The 20224-nt window shown below is 38.5% G+C and overlaps 1 protein-coding gene across 1 annotated transcript in view; it reads right to left on the bottom strand.

The window, feature by feature from the left end:
* Positions 1-7289: 7289 nt before the first annotated feature.
* LOC135713478 (uncharacterized) overlaps positions 7290-20224 on the bottom strand; it is a 294247-nt gene continuing 281312 nt past the window's right edge. Inside the window, exon 6 of the mRNA XM_065236603.1 lies at positions 7290-7796. The gene's annotated coding sequence lies outside the window, so the exon portion shown is untranslated. The remainder of the gene's footprint in view (positions 7797-20224) is intronic.

Below are 20224 nucleotides of genomic sequence, written 5' to 3'. Positions count from 1 at the left end.
ACAGATCAATTAAAGAAGCTGTTTTCCAGCATTTAATACGACAAACACATCAAGAAACGGTTATGTGCTCAAGTTATTAACGAAAGATAAAGTCGACGAAGAGAATCGATCAATGTTATTTAGGACCTAATGTAATGTTCAGCTTGAATTTTCTTCATTTTCGTATAGGGTGCCCAAATAAAATATTAATTCATACACGCTAACGTGAAAAATATGCTTTACGTGTCTTTTATACTTTAGCAAAAATGTACACGGCCGATGAGACTTCCACAGAGAGAAAGTCACTTTTACTCAAGTGAAAGATTTTTTTTAAACAGGTAACTCGGCACTGTTTCTTGCACACATTACGTAACGCAGGAGGGGGGGGGGTATTTATTGTTACATAGGGAGAAAGGGGACTACTGGGAAATGTTACGTAGCAGATCGACCGGTTTTCGAGGAGAACTCAACCTCGATTGTCTGTCAGAAATAACCACGCTCGGATAGCAGGGTTAATCGATAACTTTCCTTCAGTCAAATTTTAACCAAAAGTTTAAATATTCCACCACACGGCCAACTCCAATAACTCAGCGACTGTATTCAATTAACCACTTCATTCGAGCAGATAAAATGACGTTTACTACCACTCGAACTTTGAAATGAAACATTATTTTGAGATTTTTTCTTCTAGAACATCGAGAAAAGTAGCCAACATTTGTGCGTTTCATAAAAAAATAGAAATTAGTTGGTCCAGTTTTGTGAAATCGCTGGTAGAAAGTCACGCCAAAACTGCTTGATAAAGTGGTCAATTGACTCAGAGCATTTCTTTCCATACGAAATTTACTCATATTTGGAAAAAAAAAACTGTAACTTAAATAAACCGAGACTTAAACGCTGTCCAGACTGGAGAGTTATAACATGTTATAACGGTTGTCAAATAATTGCAACACAGAAACCACCATCAAGAACGCGCTATAACATGTTATAACTCTGTAGTCTGAACGTACTACTAAACATAGTTAATGAATAACTGAAGTTTTTTTTCTCTCCAAATATGAGTAAATTTCAGATGGAAAGAAAATGCTCTGAGTAAATTGAATTCAGTCGTTGAGTTATTGGAGTTGGCCGTGCAAATGGTTCAGAGCCTATATACACGGTGTTTCGCGAAAACCCATTAATGGGTATAAAAATACCCATTTCCGCTAAAAGTGCCCCTCCCAGCTAGGTGGCATCCCTATCTTGTTTGCCTTGCCTTGAAAAGAGCTAACATCGCTGCGGGCCCGCGAATTGTGGGCCCCACTGACAGCTCATAATTTGTAAACAAATAGAAATTAGATTGTTTGTGTTATGTCTGTTTTTCTGTGGTATCACGTTTAACGTCACTACACGGTGTTTCGTGAAAACCCATTAATGGGTAAAAAATACCCATTTTCAAATCATGTATGCAGCTGTCAAAAAATGGGGGAGTTTTGAAATCATAAAATGGATGAAAAAATACCCATTTAAAGAATCAGTTCACGGTTGAATAATGCTCGGAATAATGGGTATATTTTTTACCCACTAATGGGTGAAACAACACTTCGAAAATATATAGTCTGATTTCAGTCACCGACTCACTGGAAATGCAAACAGTTACTGTCCGCAGCATATTTAGCAAAAATAGACGATCTCCGGAAAAGCTAAGAATCCGAAACGTTGGAGAGGCCTACGGATAAGTCAATAGAAATTATCCAATTTGGTATTATAATTTTTCGTGTAATAAAATTTTATCGGAACAGCTGCATTTATTTTCAATGTATTAGAAAAAAAAATTTCTATCAACTAGGACAAATAACCAGGCCAGTGACAAAGCCTATACCAACAGCAGCGTTTGACAGTAGGCAGCATGTCCCGGGCTCAAATAATTTATTTTGCTGTGCTAGGCCCGCTGTCAATGTATAACATGTTGCCTAAGCGCCTGCCACTGGGCTGCAAATCACTGTGAATTTCCACATGGTTCAAAGGGGAATTCCCCTACGCTGTAGCTTGCAGCTAAATTATTACTTACCTAATGGAGCTCCTGGAAATAAAAGACCACGAGTCCTGGGTTGTCAAATATACGAAGCATAGCCTACTTTGATTAAATCGATTTAGAGTGTACGTCGACTTTAGTTCCGTATACATTTTTACCGAATCAGTAATACAGCTCATTTCACACTTTCTTAAGCTCATGACTGTATACCGCACATCTCCCCTCTACTCTGAAAAAAAAATATTACAGTTTATTTAAGGTGAATCGCTGTGACATCCTTATTCTCGAAATCATTTGGAATCTTTAAGTGCACAAATATTAGCTTCTACGACACACACAAAAAACAAAAATTGTACCAGTAAAAATATTGACCTTTCAATTTAAAAGTATCAACAAATTCGTTACCCTAACTACGAAGATATTTAATTTAACAATGTAATTTTCAATTCAAAAACGAATGTTTTGATTTTATCTTTCAGTTTTAAAAGCGCAAATTTTCAAATCGAAAATTGTTTTACTGTCAAAATTACTTCTTCATGACTAGATTTCTACCTTTTATGGGTTATTATACGGTAGCGTGAGTATATAAAGACAAAATGTGCCAAACAATAGGTGGAACATTTTACCAGCCACCAGCCTGTGCATCGACCCATGCAACAGTTCAGTATTGAAATTATTCCCTGTATCGATCAAGAATAAAATATTGTATCTTTCAGTAGAATCCGGTCGTCCATTAGAACGTGAAAACCTACCTGGAACTACCTGAAGGACGTCTATACGGCTCTAGAAACGAGCAGCTCGCCAATGCCGGTAGTGGAATGGAACACAAACACAAAAAACTCTCGAACAGACGCAAACCTCGCAAATGTCCGACAAAGATTCCAGTAAGTGACCTTAAATTTCCTCCTGCTTGGACAAGATTATTTCACATTACCCCTCACTTTTACACTCTTATTAATTTCTATATACCATTCTAGATTAGATCCACGACGCTTCGCTGGCTGCTTCCCACATAGAACATATCCTCAGCGAAGCCACCAGTTCACTGAGTTTTGTTGCTCCGTACTGGACCACAACAGACATGGATGATGCAGTTCAAAATCTGACTGCTGCTATACCTGGGAGGGAGAAGCAAATACTACACACAAAATTAATAAATCAATCACAATATTGCGCAAGACAATTCTTGGCAAATAAAAATTATCAAGTAATTTGTTCCCATAATGAGGGGTTTCGGTTTTTCGTGTCTCTGTTGTTTACGTGTTACCGTCGGATGACTTAATGCTTGTGGAAAGTTGGAGTTGAAAAATCACTTGTAGAAACTCGTAGTGAATCAGCCAAAATGAAGTGTCAGGTGAAATACTGCGGCCGGAACAGCAGGAATTATCCTGAATTGGGTTTTTTGCGCTTTTCTACTGATTATATTACAAGATCCCAATGGATTAAGTTCTGTCGGATGGATTCCTGAACCAGCGAAATTAAACCAAGCTCGCGAGTCTGTAGCGTAAGTGTTGACGGTACAAGTGTTTTGCATTTTATCAATGTTGCTATGATTTTTTTCAATTATTTGCAGGCCCATTTCTTAGAGGACTGCTTCAGCGTCGATAAAAATGGGAAGAAAACGAAAAAAATGCCGTTCCGTCGATTGAAGCTTTCTTGCTACCTCCTGAAGACGAACCGGAAGAGAGCGATCGGTTGTTGGACTTTTATAAATCCCGTCCCCTCTACTCTTCGCCGGCTCTTCTGGATCATAACTACGCGAACTTTGCTGCTGTGGTGCCTGAATGGGTTGCTATTGGAGATGAAAAAGATGAACAGAACACTGAAGAGGATTCAGACCCGGAAGTCGCCAGTTACGATCTAGATTTGGAGGAAAAGTTCGAACCACAAAGTGAACCGGTCTGTGGTACAGCGTGTAACGAAGGGACTCATTCGTGCTCAAGGATTAGAGCTAGTGAGAAGGAAAATTTATTCAAGTTGTTCAGGTACCCAACCTGACCCCTGTAATTACGGCTACTCCCTGTGCCGGAGTTGAAGTTTTGCGTGCCCCTCGATGCTACCCGTACCCAAATATACCCCTTACCCGATCCGAACTCAAAAATATTTTCTTCGTATACTCGTACCCGACACGAACCCGAAAATTTAGAGTAACCGTACCTGAATATCTCTACAACCCCCTCCATTTTGAGAGAACTATCAAATTTACGATATAACATGCTTGATACACTACAATTTAGCTAAATTACATACCGATTCCTGAACTGAAGAAACGAAAATTTTGCAGTGCAAATTGTTTTCAAGCAAGAAAATATTTTGTATTCGATATCAATACTTCCCATTGATTGATGTTTTGTACTGCTGGCTCCCACTGACAGTTTGTGACAGCTCATTTCTGTCTTCACTTGACATTCACATTTTCCGAGTCTGTTTCTCCCTCCCAGCTTGGGACCAATAGGCTAGTCAAGTAGTGAGCCAATTTAAAATCGTTAGTTTCGTATTGATTGTTGATATTACCATAGAGGTAACTCTAAGACTAGAAGGTCCCGAAATAACGTGCTCAACTTTTTGGCTCAGCTCTGGTACTCTCTTCGGTCCCAAGCTAATCGATTTACCCCTCGAAATATAGGAAAAACGAATAACCCCTCATTGTATCTGTCAAACTTTCATAGCGAATCAAAACAAAAATTGCGTAGTACTAGAATTTCGACTAGAATGGGCTACGTTAATCGTTTGCTTGGGACCAATAGGCTAGTCAAGTAGTGAGCTAATTTAAAATCGTTAGTTTCGTATTGATTGTTGATATTACCATAGAGCTAACTCTAAGACCAGAAGGTCCCGAAGAAACGAGCTCAACTTTTTGGCTCAGCTCTGGTACTATCATAGAGGTAACTCTAAGACCAGAAGGTCCCGAAGAAACGAGCTCAACTTTTTGGCTCAGCTCTAGTACTATCTTCGGTCCCAAGCTAATCGATGCACCCCTCGAAACATATGAAAATCCACGAACCCCTCATTTTATCTGTCAAACTTTCATAGCGAATCAAAACAAACATAGTGTAGTACTGGAATTTATACTAGAATGGAGTACGTTAATCGATTTGCTTGGGACCAATAGGCTAGTCAAGTAGTGAGCCAATTTAAAATCGTTAGTTTCGTATTGATTGTTGCTTTTACTATCAATTAATTCAATACATCATCATGAATAACATTGATTGATACATATTATATATTTCTGCTGTGTACATATTAAAGTGATGGGCGGTGGTAGAATGGTGATACATTATCACGATTAAAAGCTTGTTTCCAGCAAAATAAAAATCACGCAAAACAAACAAAACAAATCCCTAAAAATAGACTGAGCTTCTGTCATAAGGATCCATATATCTGCTAAATTCAATCAATACTGAACGTTTCGTAGAACCGTAATCACGACTTGCATTTGTTTTGTTTATATTCAACACAACTGACGCGTTGACCGAACGAGGGAAAAGCAACTAGTGAAATAATTGCATGCACGAGGGATGCTTCGGTTGCAAATCAATGCTTAGGAATGTGCAAGATAGAGAGTGCTAGCAACCGGTGGAAACTAACGATTTTAAATTGGCTCACTACTTGACTAGCCTATTGGTCCCAAGCAAACGATTAACGTCTAGTCGAAATTCTAGTACCGTAAAACGGGGTAACAATTATAGTTTTTTTTTAAGTATATTCTAAATAATTTTCACAGAAATTATTTTTTTTTCAAATTTTATTTTTTTAAAACAAGTATTGAGGATCCAAGAGTCAATTCGTTAATAATATGCTTGACGGAAATTAAATCTTTTGCACTATTTTTTTAGTCTTGTGACCGAACATCAGTATTTTGATTTGGGGTTACTTTGATAATGCTCGTTGAATGTAGAAGAAAATGCGTGAAACTCAAATAATTTAGTTCTTGAAATATGCAACTTTGAATGAGTATATAATAAGAAAACATCATCAGTAATAAGAATACAACATTTAATTTGTAATGGCTATATTGGAAATAAATTTCATAAGTGATGATTTGAGTGCTTTTTCAAACAGGTGACAAACAATAAAATTGAATCTTAATCTGTTTGTAAAATATGTAACACATACAATATAAAAACTATATACCATATCAACGGAAATGCCATAAGCTACATTATGGAACCAATGTTTCCAATTCGGAAAAGGCGCAGAGAGTAAATTTAATCATTGTATTCTACTATCAAAGTTACCCGCATTATCAAAGATACCCCGTTTTACGGTACTACACAATGTTTGTTTTGATTTGCTATGAAAGTTTGACAGATAAAATGAAGGGTTCGTGGATTTTCCTATGTTTCGAGGGGTGAATCGATTAGCTTGGGACCGAAGAGAGTACCAGAGCTGAGCCAAAGAGCTGAGCACGTTTCTTCTTCTATGGAGTTACCTCTATGGTGCTAGCATTGAGGTAACTCTAAGACCAGAAGGTCCTGAAGAACGAGCTCAACTTTTTGGCTCAGCTCTGGTACTATCTTCGGTCCCAAGCTAATCGATTCACCCCTCGAAACATAGGAAAATCCAATAAACCCTCATTTTATCTGTCAAACTTTCATAGCGAATCAAAACAAACATTGTGTAGTACTAGAATTTTGACTAGAAGAGGGTACGTATATTGATTTGCTTGGGACCAATAGGCTAGTCAAGTAGTGAGCCGATTTAAAATCGTTAGTTTCGTATTGATTGTTCTAGCACCATAAAAAATACCTCACAAAATACGCTTGACGATATTTTTTGAAGAATTTTCTTTTAAGAGTTATGTCTATTTGTCAGTGGTGATATGATCCAGCGTCCACAAATCATAGGCACTTGCATTCCCACTTCATTCATTGTAACGAGTTAATCTTGGTTAAAATCACATCCGCAAACAAGTCACGGCTGACTTAACATATGTTAAAGTGACTGTAATAAAAAAAGCTCATTTGAATTGTCTTCTGTACACAAATTACAAATAGTTTATATAAAATAATAACAGTTCATAAATTTAATGAAAGGTTCTTTTTGTACAATTTTTTTTAGTGCCTAATTTGAAAATTTCAGAAATGTTAATATTTGTGTGAGCTCCCTTTCTAAAATTATCTGGAAATGTAAAAATATTCTGCAAAAATGGAAATGGGATTTTCAGATACTTTTATGGATTTTTGAACCAATCGATTTTTGCTTGCTATTTTCCATGGAAACGCTCTAATAAACGCGCTTTACATTCAAGGATTTCGGATATTACCTAGTTAATAATCAACACCAAACCTGGACTGACTATTATTCTATCGTCTTTTGTTGTTGTTTTTTCTTCAGTACTTTTATTTTTTTCCGTTCGTGTTTGATTTGATACAAAAAATAAAGCTTCTTATAGTTTCTCGACTGTGTGTTTAGATTTTTTAAATCGTAATTAACTTCACAATCATCGTTCGTTTCGTAACACTGCATAATTCCACCCACCGTCACTTATCGCTATTAATTACCATCAAAGTTTCGCTTCGTTTGTGGTTATGTTCGTTTTCCTTTGCTTAACCAATTCACCTATTCTGTTTACCTACCCATCGGCTTCCCATGACCCGTTGTTCTATTTCATACACTCATTCGATTGCAAAGATTCCGTACAAACAAAAGTAGTGCTTCTTCGATTTTCTCTCTAAGTGGTATGCTTTGGGTGGTGAATTTTCCTTGCTTTTTTCATGAAACGTCTCGACGCGACGGAAATAAGAAACAATGGAAGTAGGGAAATAGCGGGATTCGTGCGCTCCTCCTCACGTCAATACGGCACCTGTATGGCAAACAAAAGTAAATATATAAAGAAGAAGAAAACCAAAAATACTGAAGGTAGGTACACAGACATATTAATGGGAAAGCAAATCATGAAATTGTAGATGGATCTGGAGCGGGTGTTTTTGTTGTTGTTAATGTTTTCATTGAAAATACAAACGGTAAAATGTGATAGGTAGGATTTGACTATTCCAGTAGTCGGGAGCAGAAGCGATAGGAGGCTAGAGAAAACAATAAATTTCATAAAACGATAAGCTTATACCAAACAAGGCACTCTGGAGTTTTGGGAGAGAACTTTTTTTCTTCTGCTCATTGTTCACAGATGCTCTTTCGTTCTATGATAGCGTTCGTAGCTTTTGTTTTGTTGTTGTACTTTGCGTAGCTTTTCCGTCAAGGTGGAAAAGCTGATTCGGTTTGTTGAGGAGCGATTCCAGGCAAGCGGAATGAAGTGAAGAGTTGCTTAATGGTTTTTGGGAAGTTTTTCCTTACTTTGGTTTTGTTGGGTTGCGGAATTAAAATTCAACAATTGGGAAAATTATAAGCTACTGAAGGGGAAGAACTTTTTCCTTTCCCACTGAAAGGTTTGTGTTTTTGTATTGTTATTTGGTTAGGAAAGCTCGGTACGAGCGAAACGCAGCATCAACTTTTAATTAGATGTGGTGTAGCGATCTCAACTTTTTTAGAACAAGGTAAAAAATGGTTTCGTTTTGATTGAATGAAGGTTTTTCTTTTTATTTAGAATTTGATTTGTTTTAGTTTATATAAAATGCAGCTTCTCTATCGAAGGATTGCATATGGTAATGTAACAGTATCGTTTCGCTATTCTAAACTTTAAGAAACAGATATCAACTGGATAGAATCTAGAAAATTCAACGCCTTAGTGGTAGTTGACCTTGAAATCAGTATGACAACACATGTCGCCTATTGTTTACTATACTGGCCAATTTGAGCCCAAATTTGAACCTATTTTCCGTTACCGTTATGGTAGTGCTCTATTGTTTTGGGTCCGAAATCGCTGGAAAACACTGTTGCTCATAAATATTTTTGAAGGAGTAGTCATTTCTAACTTTAATGTATTCTTACTTTAATAAGGGCTTATGAATCAAAAATTAATAATTTACCAAAGGTCTTATTTTTTGTGAATAAAGCTTTTCAATTCGCACCCCAAAAGGCCTTGGTTCAATCCCAGTCGGCGCCACCGGGATTTTCTGAGGCATAAAATCTCTTTTCAATTATTTCTATGCTTCTTTTCGCCAAAACCGATGTGCGGTATAAGAGGTGAGGAGAAAGGAAACTAGTGGACTCTTTCATTCTGACGGTGTTCTTATGCAACAGCAGACGTGACGTCACGTCTGTTGCTGCATAAGAAGACGCGAGAACGAAAGAATCCACTAGTTTCCTTTCTCCTCACCTCTTTTACCGCACATCGCGCCAAAACCACTGGTAGAGAATAATATGCTGCAGCATGACAGCAGTTCTTGAAGAACGTAGCACCGTTTCCATGCCGCTACAAGCATCACAACCAACCTCACAATGTTAAAGCAACACTGAAAAGCTTCACCGCTCGTCGAGGACGTCCAGCGTTAATAATATGCGACAATGCTTTTTTAGGAGCAAATCTGGAACTACGGAAATGGGAGAATTTGTTCAAATTTCAGCAGTTCCAGAGCTGATTAGAACGTTACATCGGAGAGGATTCCAGCAGCATCACCAAACTCAGTGGATAATGAGAAGTAGCCGTTAAATTCTCCAAGAACGCCTTCAAGAAGACAATCGAAACAAGGAGTATACTCTTCGACAAAATGCAGACAATGCTCATCCAGATCGATGCGGCTTTGAACTCCAGAACCCTTACTTAAATTAGTAACTATGCTGGAGATTTCGAAGCGCTTCTGATAAAAGGCTATTTGTGGCTTAAGCAGCTTGATTGAAGGTGGTCTATAGAATTCTAAGCAGCCTCATTTTTATGTCGTTATAAGAACTTGAAAGTTCCGGTACCATAATTGAAGAGTATTCTAAGCAGCTTCTGGCGGAACTTGAACGAAACTTTTAGAAAATAAATTAAAAAGGTTTTTGTCCTCTATACCAAAATTCAATCTTTAGTTCGCACTTTTATGAAAGTTATTTCTAAAGGCAGGTATTAATGTGTATTGATTTATCAGCATTAGTAGTAGAATTGGAGCTGTTTGAAGAATTATACCATAGAGATAACTCTAAGACCAGAAGGTCCCGAAGAAACGAGCTCAACTTTTTGGCTCAGCTCTGGTACTATCTTCGGGCCCAAGCTAATCGATTCACCCCTCGAAACATAGGAAAATCCATGAACCCCTCATTTTATCTGTCAAACTTTCATAGCGAATCGACAAACATAGTGTAGTACTGAAATTTATACTAGAATGGGGTACGTTAGTCGATTTGCTAGTCAATAGGCTAGTCAAGTAGTTAGCCAATTTAAAATCGTTACTTTCGTATTGATTGTTGATTATACCCAGTCCCTGAGATATAATAAAGTGAGCTGTTGTCCCGCCTAGTGTTGGAGTTTTCAGTTCCAGCTAACTGACTTGAATACGAAACACAACACCTTGATGAATTTTAAATTGGTGTTTGCCCGCATGGGCGTAATTACTTTTGTAAACATACACCTCAATCGCCAATTTCTCGCGATTGGAAGAGCAATCTCGCGAACAAACTATACCAAATGATAGAGGAACCATTCCGCTACCTGTTTGTGTTGTTAGTTTTTTAGATTGAACTTTAATTCGCGAGAAATTGGCCAATTACGTGTTTGTTTACAAAAGCAATTACGCCCTAATCTCAAAGTTCTCCGGAATTATGATTTATTCGGGTTACTGATCATTTCATATTTAAGTACATTCAATTTTGTTACTAATAAAGACATGTGCGGATTGCTTCATGTGACTTGAAAGTTCTGTCGGAACTTTATGGAATTCGAAAGTTCTGTCGGAACTCTATTTGAACTTTACGGAACTTGGAAGTGATTTTAATCGTTGAATGCGGAACTTTTGGTTACTTACTGTAATCACCCAACGATGCGCTATACAGCGCACTACTTCTCACTATCCAATTGATTGGATATTTTCAATGTAAATAGTTAAATAATCGATTATCAGGCAATCGAGATGCAACGCAATCGATAAAAAATAACCGATTATTTAAATTATTAATCGATTAGTTCGATTCATCGAGATTAAATCGGACATATCTAGTCAATATGTTTGCCTTTCTCTTACACCGAGGAGTACCGAAAGGTCAAGGAATTGTTTTAAACATATAATTTTGATCAGAGGCTCGGAGGGTCATGTTTCATATACCAATCGACTCTGGCTCTCATAGAATCCTATTGAATTTTATCCCGATCGAACAACGTGAATTGTTGGTTCCCCTTGGAAAAGTGGCTAGATTCTGACCTGGGCCAAAACTCAGCATGCGACATATTAAATCACATGAGAATGCAAAAACAAGGTCAAACAAGTTCAGCACAAACGGAACAAGCCTTTCGTAACAACTACAACCGTAAATGGCAAAGTCTACATGAATGACTGTCTCAAGAAACGACTGCTTCCATTTCTTAAATCTTACAACGTTCCTACACGTTTTTGGCCGGATCTAGCCTCTTGTCACTATTCCAATGAAGTTATGTAGTGGTACAAGACGAATAGGGTCAATTTCGTACCGAAGGATCTCAATCTCACAGTTGCGGCCGATCGAAAGATACTGGGCTATAATCATAGAGTTAACTCTAAGACCAGAAGGTCCCGAAGAAACGTGCTCAACATTTTGGCTCAGCTCTGGTACTATCTTCGGTCCCAAGCTAATCGATGCACTCTTCTAAAGATAGGAAAATCCACGAACCCCTCATTTAATCTGTCAAACTTTCATAGCGAATCAAATCAAACATAGTGTAGTACTAGATTTTGACTAGAATGGGGTACGAAAGATGTACGTGGGACCAATGGGCTAGTCAAGTAGTGAGCCAATTTAAAATCGTTAGCTTCCACCGGTTGCTATAATGAAACACGTAAAGTTGTCACTGCGGAGCAGTTATTGTTGAAATCATGGTTGAAAGCAGAAAAATACAGTCAAGATTCCTATATGGTTAATAAGGACCGCACTATAGGAACCGGCATTAACGAATACACGTAGCATATGGGATTAGAGCTAATTGGGGACAAACGCTTATTGTAGGGTAATTTGAAGAGATAACTTCCTGGTGTCTTGTGAAAAGTTATTAAACAGAAAATTTGCCACCTTTTGAGAACATTAAGCATTCGGAAAGTCACGAGTCTGATCCTCCGGAAGACCCGGAATATCCGTAAAATTGGTAAATTCATGAAGCTGATCCTAGAGCTCCGTGGATTTTTTTCGAAACCACTTATAGACGTCTTATCAGAATGAATTCGGAGTTGTGATCCAATTATGAACCCTGGTCGCCACGGTATGGTCCTCCGGATGATCCGGAACATCCGTCAAAGTGGTCATGTCAGGAAACTGATTCTGAGCTTCACGATTTTTTTCGAAACCGCACATAGACGTCTTATCAGAATGATTTCGAAGTTGTGACCTGAATTTGGACCCAGAGGACCACGGGATGGTCCACCAGAAGATACGGAACATCCGTAAAAGTGGTCAATTCATGAATCTGATCCTAGAGCTCAGCAGATTTTTCGAAATCACTCCTAGGCGTCTTATCAGACTGAATTTGAAGTTGTGACTGCAATATGGACACTGGAGACCACAGTATGGTCCTCCGGAAGATCCGGAACATCCGTCTTATCAGAATGAATTCGAAGTTGTGACTGGAATATGGACCCTGGAGACCACAGTATGGTCCACTGGAAAATCCGGAACATCCGTAAAAGTGGTAAATTCATGAATCTGATCCTAGAGCTCAGCGGATTTTTTGAAATCACTCCTAGACGTCTTATCAGAATGAATTCGAAGTTGTGACTGGAATATGGACACTGGAGACCACGGGACGGTCCACCGGAAGATCCGGAATATCCGTGGCAGTGGTAAATTTATGAAACTGATCCTAGAGCTCCGCAGATTTTTCGAAATAACTCATAGACGTCTTATCAGAATGCATTTGGAGTTGTGACTAGAATTTGCACCCAGGGGACTGCACTATAGAAACCGGTATTAACGAATACACGTACCATATGGGATTAAAGCTAATTGGGGACAAATTCTTATTGCAGGGTAATTTGAAGATATAACTTCCTGGTGTCTTCTGAAAAGTTATTAACAAAAAAGATGACCACCGTTTGGGAAAACTTTGCATCCGAAAAGTCACAAGTTTGGTCCCCAGGAAGACCCAGAACACTCGTGGTCATTTCATTAAACTGATTCTAGAGCTCCGTGGTTTTGTATAAACCACTCATAAACGTCTTATTAGAATAAATTTGGAGTTGTGACTGAAATATCTGGAAAATCCAAAACATCCATAGAAGTGGTCAATTCACGAAACTGATCCTAGCGCTCAATGTTTTTTTTTCGAAACCACTCATAAACGTTTTATCATAATGAATTCGGAGTTGTAACTGAAATCTGAAACCTGGGGACCACGGTATGGTGAACCAATTTTGCATCCGAAAATCCACAAGTCTGGTCTCCAGGAAGACCTGGAACATCAGTAAAAGTGGTCAATACATGAAACTGATCCTAGAACTCCGCGGTTTTTTAGAAACCACTCATTAAAATCTTATCAGAATGCATTCGGAGTTGTGACCGGAATCTGAACCTTGGGGACCACGGTATGGCCCATCGGAAGATCCGGAACATCCGTAAAAGACGCCTGATCAGAATTAATTCAGAATTGTAACCGGAATTTGGACTCTGGGGACGATGAGATGATCCACCGAAAGATCCAGAACATCCGTAAAAATGGACAATTATTGAAATTGATCTTAGGACTCCGTGGTTTTCTATAAGCCACTCATAAATGTCTTATCAGAATGAATTCAGAATTGTGACCGAATGATCCGGAACATTCGTAAAAGTGGTCAATCCATGAAACTGATTCTAGAGCTCCGTGATTTTTTCGAAACCACTTATAAATGTCTTATTACAATTTTACCAATTTTAACAATTTTGTCGATTTTTTTAAACCAATTGTACACCTTAGAAACGAGCTTCTAAATTGCACATATTTTTTGATTTTTGAATAACAAAATACAACATTGCATTATACACATGGGCACGATCTTTACAATCACCGGGGATCGGATGTAAAATTTATCAAACATCTACTTAGAAAGGTGAAGGTGGTCTACTAAAAATTCCATACTGTGGTCACAACTCCTAATTCATTCCGATGAGATGTCTATGATTGTTTATGAAAAAAGCTGTGAAGCTCTATAGGATCAGTTTTATGAATTTAGCACTTTTTCGGAAGTTCCGGATCTCCTGGAAAGCCATCCCGTGGATCCCAGGATCCATTTTCTGCTCACAACTCTGAATTATTATTGATAAGGCTTCTATGAAGAGTTTGGAAAAACTCGCCAAGATCTATTTTTTCCTTGATTTGTTTTTCGTCGATCTTGTTTTCCGTGCACCGATGCTACCGAAGCCTAACCTATCGACCCATCAACTCATGAACCGTGGACCAACGGGATTGCACCCAGGCCTACACCCAAGGACTACACCACCGGCACCGCGATAGCTATGATCTAGAGTCATTAATTTATCAATTTTAAGGATGTTTTTGAATTTCCAGATGTCCATTCCGTGATCATCTGGGTCCATAAATCGATAAAAACTTTGAAATCATAAGGAAAGACGTCTGTGACTGCTTTTGAAAAAAAAAACCGCGGAGCTCTAGGATCAGTTTCAGGAATTGACCAAGTTTATGGATGTTCCGGATCTTCCGGAGGACTATCCCGTAATCCCCAGAATTCACATTTCGGTCACAATTCCGAATTCATTCTGATAAGGCGCCTATGAGTGGTTTCAACAAAACCGCGGAGATCTAGGATCGGTTACATGAATTAACCACTTTTACGGATGTTCCGGATCTTTTAATGAACCATCCCTTAGTCCCCAGCATCAATTTTCTGGTCACAATTCCGAATTAATATTAATAAGACGTCTATGAGTGGTTTCGAAAAAAAAAATGCAGTGCTCTAGGATCAGTTTCAATTATTGACCAGTTTTACGGATGTTCCGGATCTTTAAGTGAACCGTCCCGTTGTGACTAGCGTCCATTTTCTGGTCAAAAATCTTAATTCATTGTGATAAGACGTCTATGAGTGGTTTCGAAAAAACCGCCGAGCTCTAGAATCTGTTTCGTGAATTGACCTTTTTTACGGATGTTCCGGATCTTCCGGAGGACCATCGCATTTTTCCCAGAGTCCATATTCCATTCAAAACTTTGAATTCATTCCGATAAGGCGCCTATGAGTGGTTTCAACAAAACCGCGGAGATCTAGGTTTAATTAATTGACCACTTTTACGGATGTTCCGGCTGTGCCGGAGGATCATCGCTTTTTCCTCAGAGCCCATATTGCATTCAAAATGCTGAATTCATTCTGGTAAGACGCAGATGAGTGGTTTCAACAAAACCACGGGGTTCTAGGATCAGTTTCATGAATTGACCACCTTTACGGATGTTCCGGATCTTTTAGTGAACCATCTCGTTGTCCCCAGCGTCCATTTTTTGGTCACAATTCCGAATCCATATTGATAAGACGAAGTTTCAACATCCATCTTTATCCTAAGCCCTCTTAATTCAATGTACGTTAATTTATTGTACGAATATTTCTGAACATCTGCGAAGTTTCCTAATGAAGTTTACAAACAGTGACTTTTTTGAAGTAAGTTTCATTTGCGACGGAGATGGTCACGAAAAATTTGGTAGGACCCTGAAGGACGCGGACATCTGAGTAGCTTCACCATCTTTCAGACGTTCCACAGCAGTCGTTCCGTTAGGCTGGCTACAACGTTGATCACCTGCATAATTTCGACCGCTGTGCAATGGTTGTAAGCATGCCATCCCGAAAGTACCAGCATATAAAGCTCTTGGATCCCAAATGGCCATTCTCAGGACCACTATATTTCTACGCTATAGAATTTCTTTTAATATCTCTTGATGGTGGGCAAAACAGGTTCACAAAATTGAAATATTTTTGCGTAAGTCATCCAGATCTAAATCTTCCCGCAAACGTCAATTGGTAGCACGTTTATGCATTTCATGTTAGTTGTCCATCCACTGAAGCAAATACAACAGCAATATCAACAAATAGCGCCAAAATAAAAGGAGCGCCAAAAGGAAACAGCAATTAGTACCTATTCGTTCCGTCCTCTGCTGCAACCCTTTCGATGGACACCAGGAGAAAACAACAAACGGTCCTTTTCAGGGCCATCATTTGAAAAACAGAAGGCCTTTTCCAGGGCCAACAATCAACAAACAAACGGCCTTTTTCTGGGCCACCAATTCAAATACAGAATGAGTTAAGATAAAAAGAACTAAAGGCTCAACATATTTGTTCCGTCCACTAGCGGTCCTACGTCAAGCTTCCATTCGTGCCCCTAGGTACAGACCCTTTTGAACTTGTCTTCTTTTTTCTCTTGTTTTTTTTTTTTTTGAAAATTTCCTCTATCTGATAGTAGTCTTAGCATGCGTGGTTGAGCTACCAGTTACGGCAAATCGACGAAAAAATGCATTGTTTACAAAAGCTGATGCGTCGTTTTGAAAAAGTTATCGATAAACATAAACATCCGATTCGTGGGTCTTAGAACTTCAATCCATTGGAATTGAACTACTTTATTTTGGATATTTTGAACACATTAGCTTAAAAAAAATGACTTTTATTTCAGAAATCTCTTTGAATTTTAAACATATCTCTAAAGAGTTTTCTCGCATTTAGCTATATCTATCATGCATATATTATTGATGAAAAAAAAAACAGACATTTCTGCGAACCAATATTATTTTACGATGCCGAATGATGACAGGTAGATCAGATAGGTTTGTAATCAACTCGCTCGTATATTCGATTTCAAGGTTAGGTTAGGCATGCACATTTGTTTTCCAGCGAACCGTCCGTCTAAAACATCGATGAGCACGTTTTGTTGTGGCTTCAAATTTCAGTTCAGCTTGCCACTTTTTCATGCCTGTGATGCTATTGTTTTGTAAATGTTCAACTTTAATGGATTGAAAATCTCGTCTAATAAAAAAAAAGGCTAAACTTCTTCGTTTATTTTGCTGTTGTTCCTATGGACGTAACGTGATATATTTTTGCCTTGTCTTGCTTTGGTTTTCGCGTGTGGTGTTAAGAGTAGATAAAGTAGCGCAAAAAGTTGACTAGAAATCCTAGAAACGATTGGAAAGCATGGTAATTGAATATTTTCCACCGCCGCCACCTCCTGCTGCTTGTGGGCTGGAAAAATTGAAACTTTCTAAAGCGATCATTTTACATCGACTGACGATGATGCTGATGCTATTAATCGTCCTTGTTGGAGCATGAAAAACGGTTATTTTAGACCTTCCTTTTTTCTTCTTCTCCTTCTCTCTTTCTATCAGTAAAGTAAAGTTTTTCTTTGTGTTTCAATTATGAAGGTCGAATGTTTGGTTTAGCTTTTCCTTTATGATCATCTTTAAAGCAAGTCTCTTGCTTGACCCTTAGTTTGCTTCACTTTAAACTGTACAATTTGGTTGCATATGTCTAGGTTAAGGTACTATAAGGATATTTAAATCACATCACATTTGCGCTTGTCTTTTCATTACAGATTTCGGTTGCTGTTGCGTGATTTTAATTGCGAAATATGCTTCACTTGGTAGTCGATGAAACTTATTGTGAGATGCCGGTGCTCAATTTGATCAATTTTAGGTTTCTGTTAAAAAGCATCAAATAATAATCTTGGATTACTATCAAGCACTATTTACGCATGCTAGGGTGAATATATGCTACACCTAAAATTGTATGTAGAACAAGTCCTTTGTTAATTTGCGCAGAGAAAAAAAAACTTCCAAAATGATGCAAAAGTTCAAAACAACATGCATTTTATGCACTTTGTTTTTCATCTATCGTTTTTTTGCACAGCATCGGTACACTTGTGTGAAGCATTTTTTTCAACATAACCCCCCGTGATTCCATAACAGCATTCTGACAATCACTATCGCATACAGAACCGATTGCCCTCGACAGAGATTGGTGATATTCTGTCGTAGTATCATTTCTGTCGTTTTTCCTAGTTTCCTCCCCCCCCCCTATTTGAGCCTCTCCTACTTGTCCGCCCGCTCGTGTTTGCAGAGTTTGGTGAACCTTGCTCTTTTGTAATACTAGTTTTGCTTGTTTCGTTTGTTCTGATTTTTTTTTGTTAAATCCTATCTGTACACTATATGCATAGCCTTCGTTCGTCCTAGTTGCAATCGTCACATCAAAAGGGAATTTATATATCGGTTCCAACTTTCGGACTTAATGTGTGGGTGTATTGTTCGAACGAATGGCCATTGTCTGCCCTGGTGCCTGTCTGCCTGTTTGGAACCTAGAAAGAAAAGTTTGTAGGATCTGATGGATGGAGACACAAAAAGCCGATTTTAGCTTTCGGGTAGAAGTTCGCTGTTTAGCTTGTGTGCGTAAATTTCCTTCGAAAGCCGTTTCCCAGAATTCATTTTCGCGACAAAATGAAGCATGCTATACGCCCCAATCGATGTGTCGGTGATTGATGTATCCAACACCAATGGAGTGTTGGAATTTCGTGGTGGAGGCAGCTACATGGCAAATGAGAGAGGAAAAGCTAGTTCAGGGTTGACTGATATATCGAAAATTTGATTACGACGGGGTTCGAATATCATTCGAAGCTTACAAAGCATCACAGCATGCAGGCCCAGCTCCCAGCTCAAAGATTGATGAGCTCTGGCTGTTGGGTGGAGGATTCGTTTACAAATAGCTGTATGTAACGAATGGGTAGCATTATTTGTCAATTGAGTTAGGATGGATCGCTCCGCTCTGAACGCGAATTACGTATTCTTTAAAATGTACATCAATTGCTGAATATACCACTTCACGGCAGGGATTCTTCATTACAAAATTGATAGAATTATTGTGAATAAAATGTGATGCGTTCTGATAAAACACTTAAGCGTAATGTTGTTTGCGAGAGAGGGTTTTTTTTTCCTCTGTTCGGGACATAACACCACTGCGACCAGTAATTTGATCTATTGTAGTATATCCCGTGTCCTTAGTTTAGTGCATGTCGTATTACTCCATCACTATTGAGAAATGATGAAGTATTCGGTTTTGATACAGTTGTCATTCTTGCCTTCATCGCACGGAATCGATTCTAACTGAAAGGTTCCGCTATTTATACCCTTCGGAGTGTTGAAACACCCTCCAAAGGCGCGCCCCTTTGTCAGTCAAAATTGGATTCCTTAACAACAAAAATAAGCTATGAAACCGATAATGACCATGCATCAGAACCCTAGTCTTAACCACTTCAAACTAGGGAACAACGAATAGAAGATTAGGAATCACATACATAGGTGAAGACTAACTAACTCATTTTTTCCTTGTTTCAAGATCATCCTCGGTCCAGGCAACCCGAGGACTTATCACTATCAACAAGGCATAAAAAGTAACAAGGACTAAGATGTGTTCCTTTGATTACTGACAAAAACCTGTTCCCCTAGTTTGAAGAAGTCAGGACTAGGAATCGGTGGTAGATCTTACATCCCGTAACGTACCACGAAAAGGTGATCTACCCACGTTACGGGGCAAAGGGTTAGAGAGAGGGTTGATAATGTATTGAATATCAGCAGTTTGGGCTCCGGTGGCGTTTAGATTTCTGTCACGTTGTAAATGTTTACTCTTTCTTAACCCTCCGTTACTCGCGCTGTTGTACCGTGCCGATTCAAATTTCGGACACTTAAACTCGAATTTCGGACACTTTTAAAAGTTGATTATCTCGGTCGAATATGATCCACATGTCTTGTAAATTTTAAATTTTTTTGACTAGTGCCCTCCACGATCATCTAACATTATTACTTTGTTTCTAACTGGATGTAATATTTAATTAAAAATGAAAGTGTCCGAAATTTGAATCGTCCGAAATTTGAATCGGAACGGTACTTTGTACAACACACATGAGTTTTCCATTGCCATTTTGTTGCTGAGTTACCAATCGATCTGAAACCAACGAGTATTCCTCAAAAAACTTGTTTTGATCTAAACAAGCTAAACTTTGATTACAGTTAACACCTAAAAGTGCGGATAATAGAGAAAATGTAAATGGAAACCGCGTAAACTGTGACCATACTACGTGGGATTTGACTTAATTGGTTACAACATGGAATATATCGAGATCCTGACCAGATAGAAAGTTACTGCCTCCGACAAAGTTGTTCAGGAGATCATAGCCTTGTTGCTGGCGGACAGTAGTTCAGAATTTTCTCACTGCGTAGCGCTAATA

This window comes from Ochlerotatus camptorhynchus, unplaced genomic scaffold (genome assembly GCF_037179485.1).
Source record: "Ochlerotatus camptorhynchus isolate MF236.1 unplaced genomic scaffold, CSIRO-AGI_Acam_v1.1 ptg000556l, whole genome shotgun sequence".
Classification (NCBI taxonomy): domain Eukaryota; kingdom Metazoa; phylum Arthropoda; class Insecta; order Diptera; family Culicidae; genus Ochlerotatus; species Ochlerotatus camptorhynchus.
Note: the sequence above shows the minus strand (reverse complement) of the source record. Positions and strands in the feature narration are given on the sequence as shown.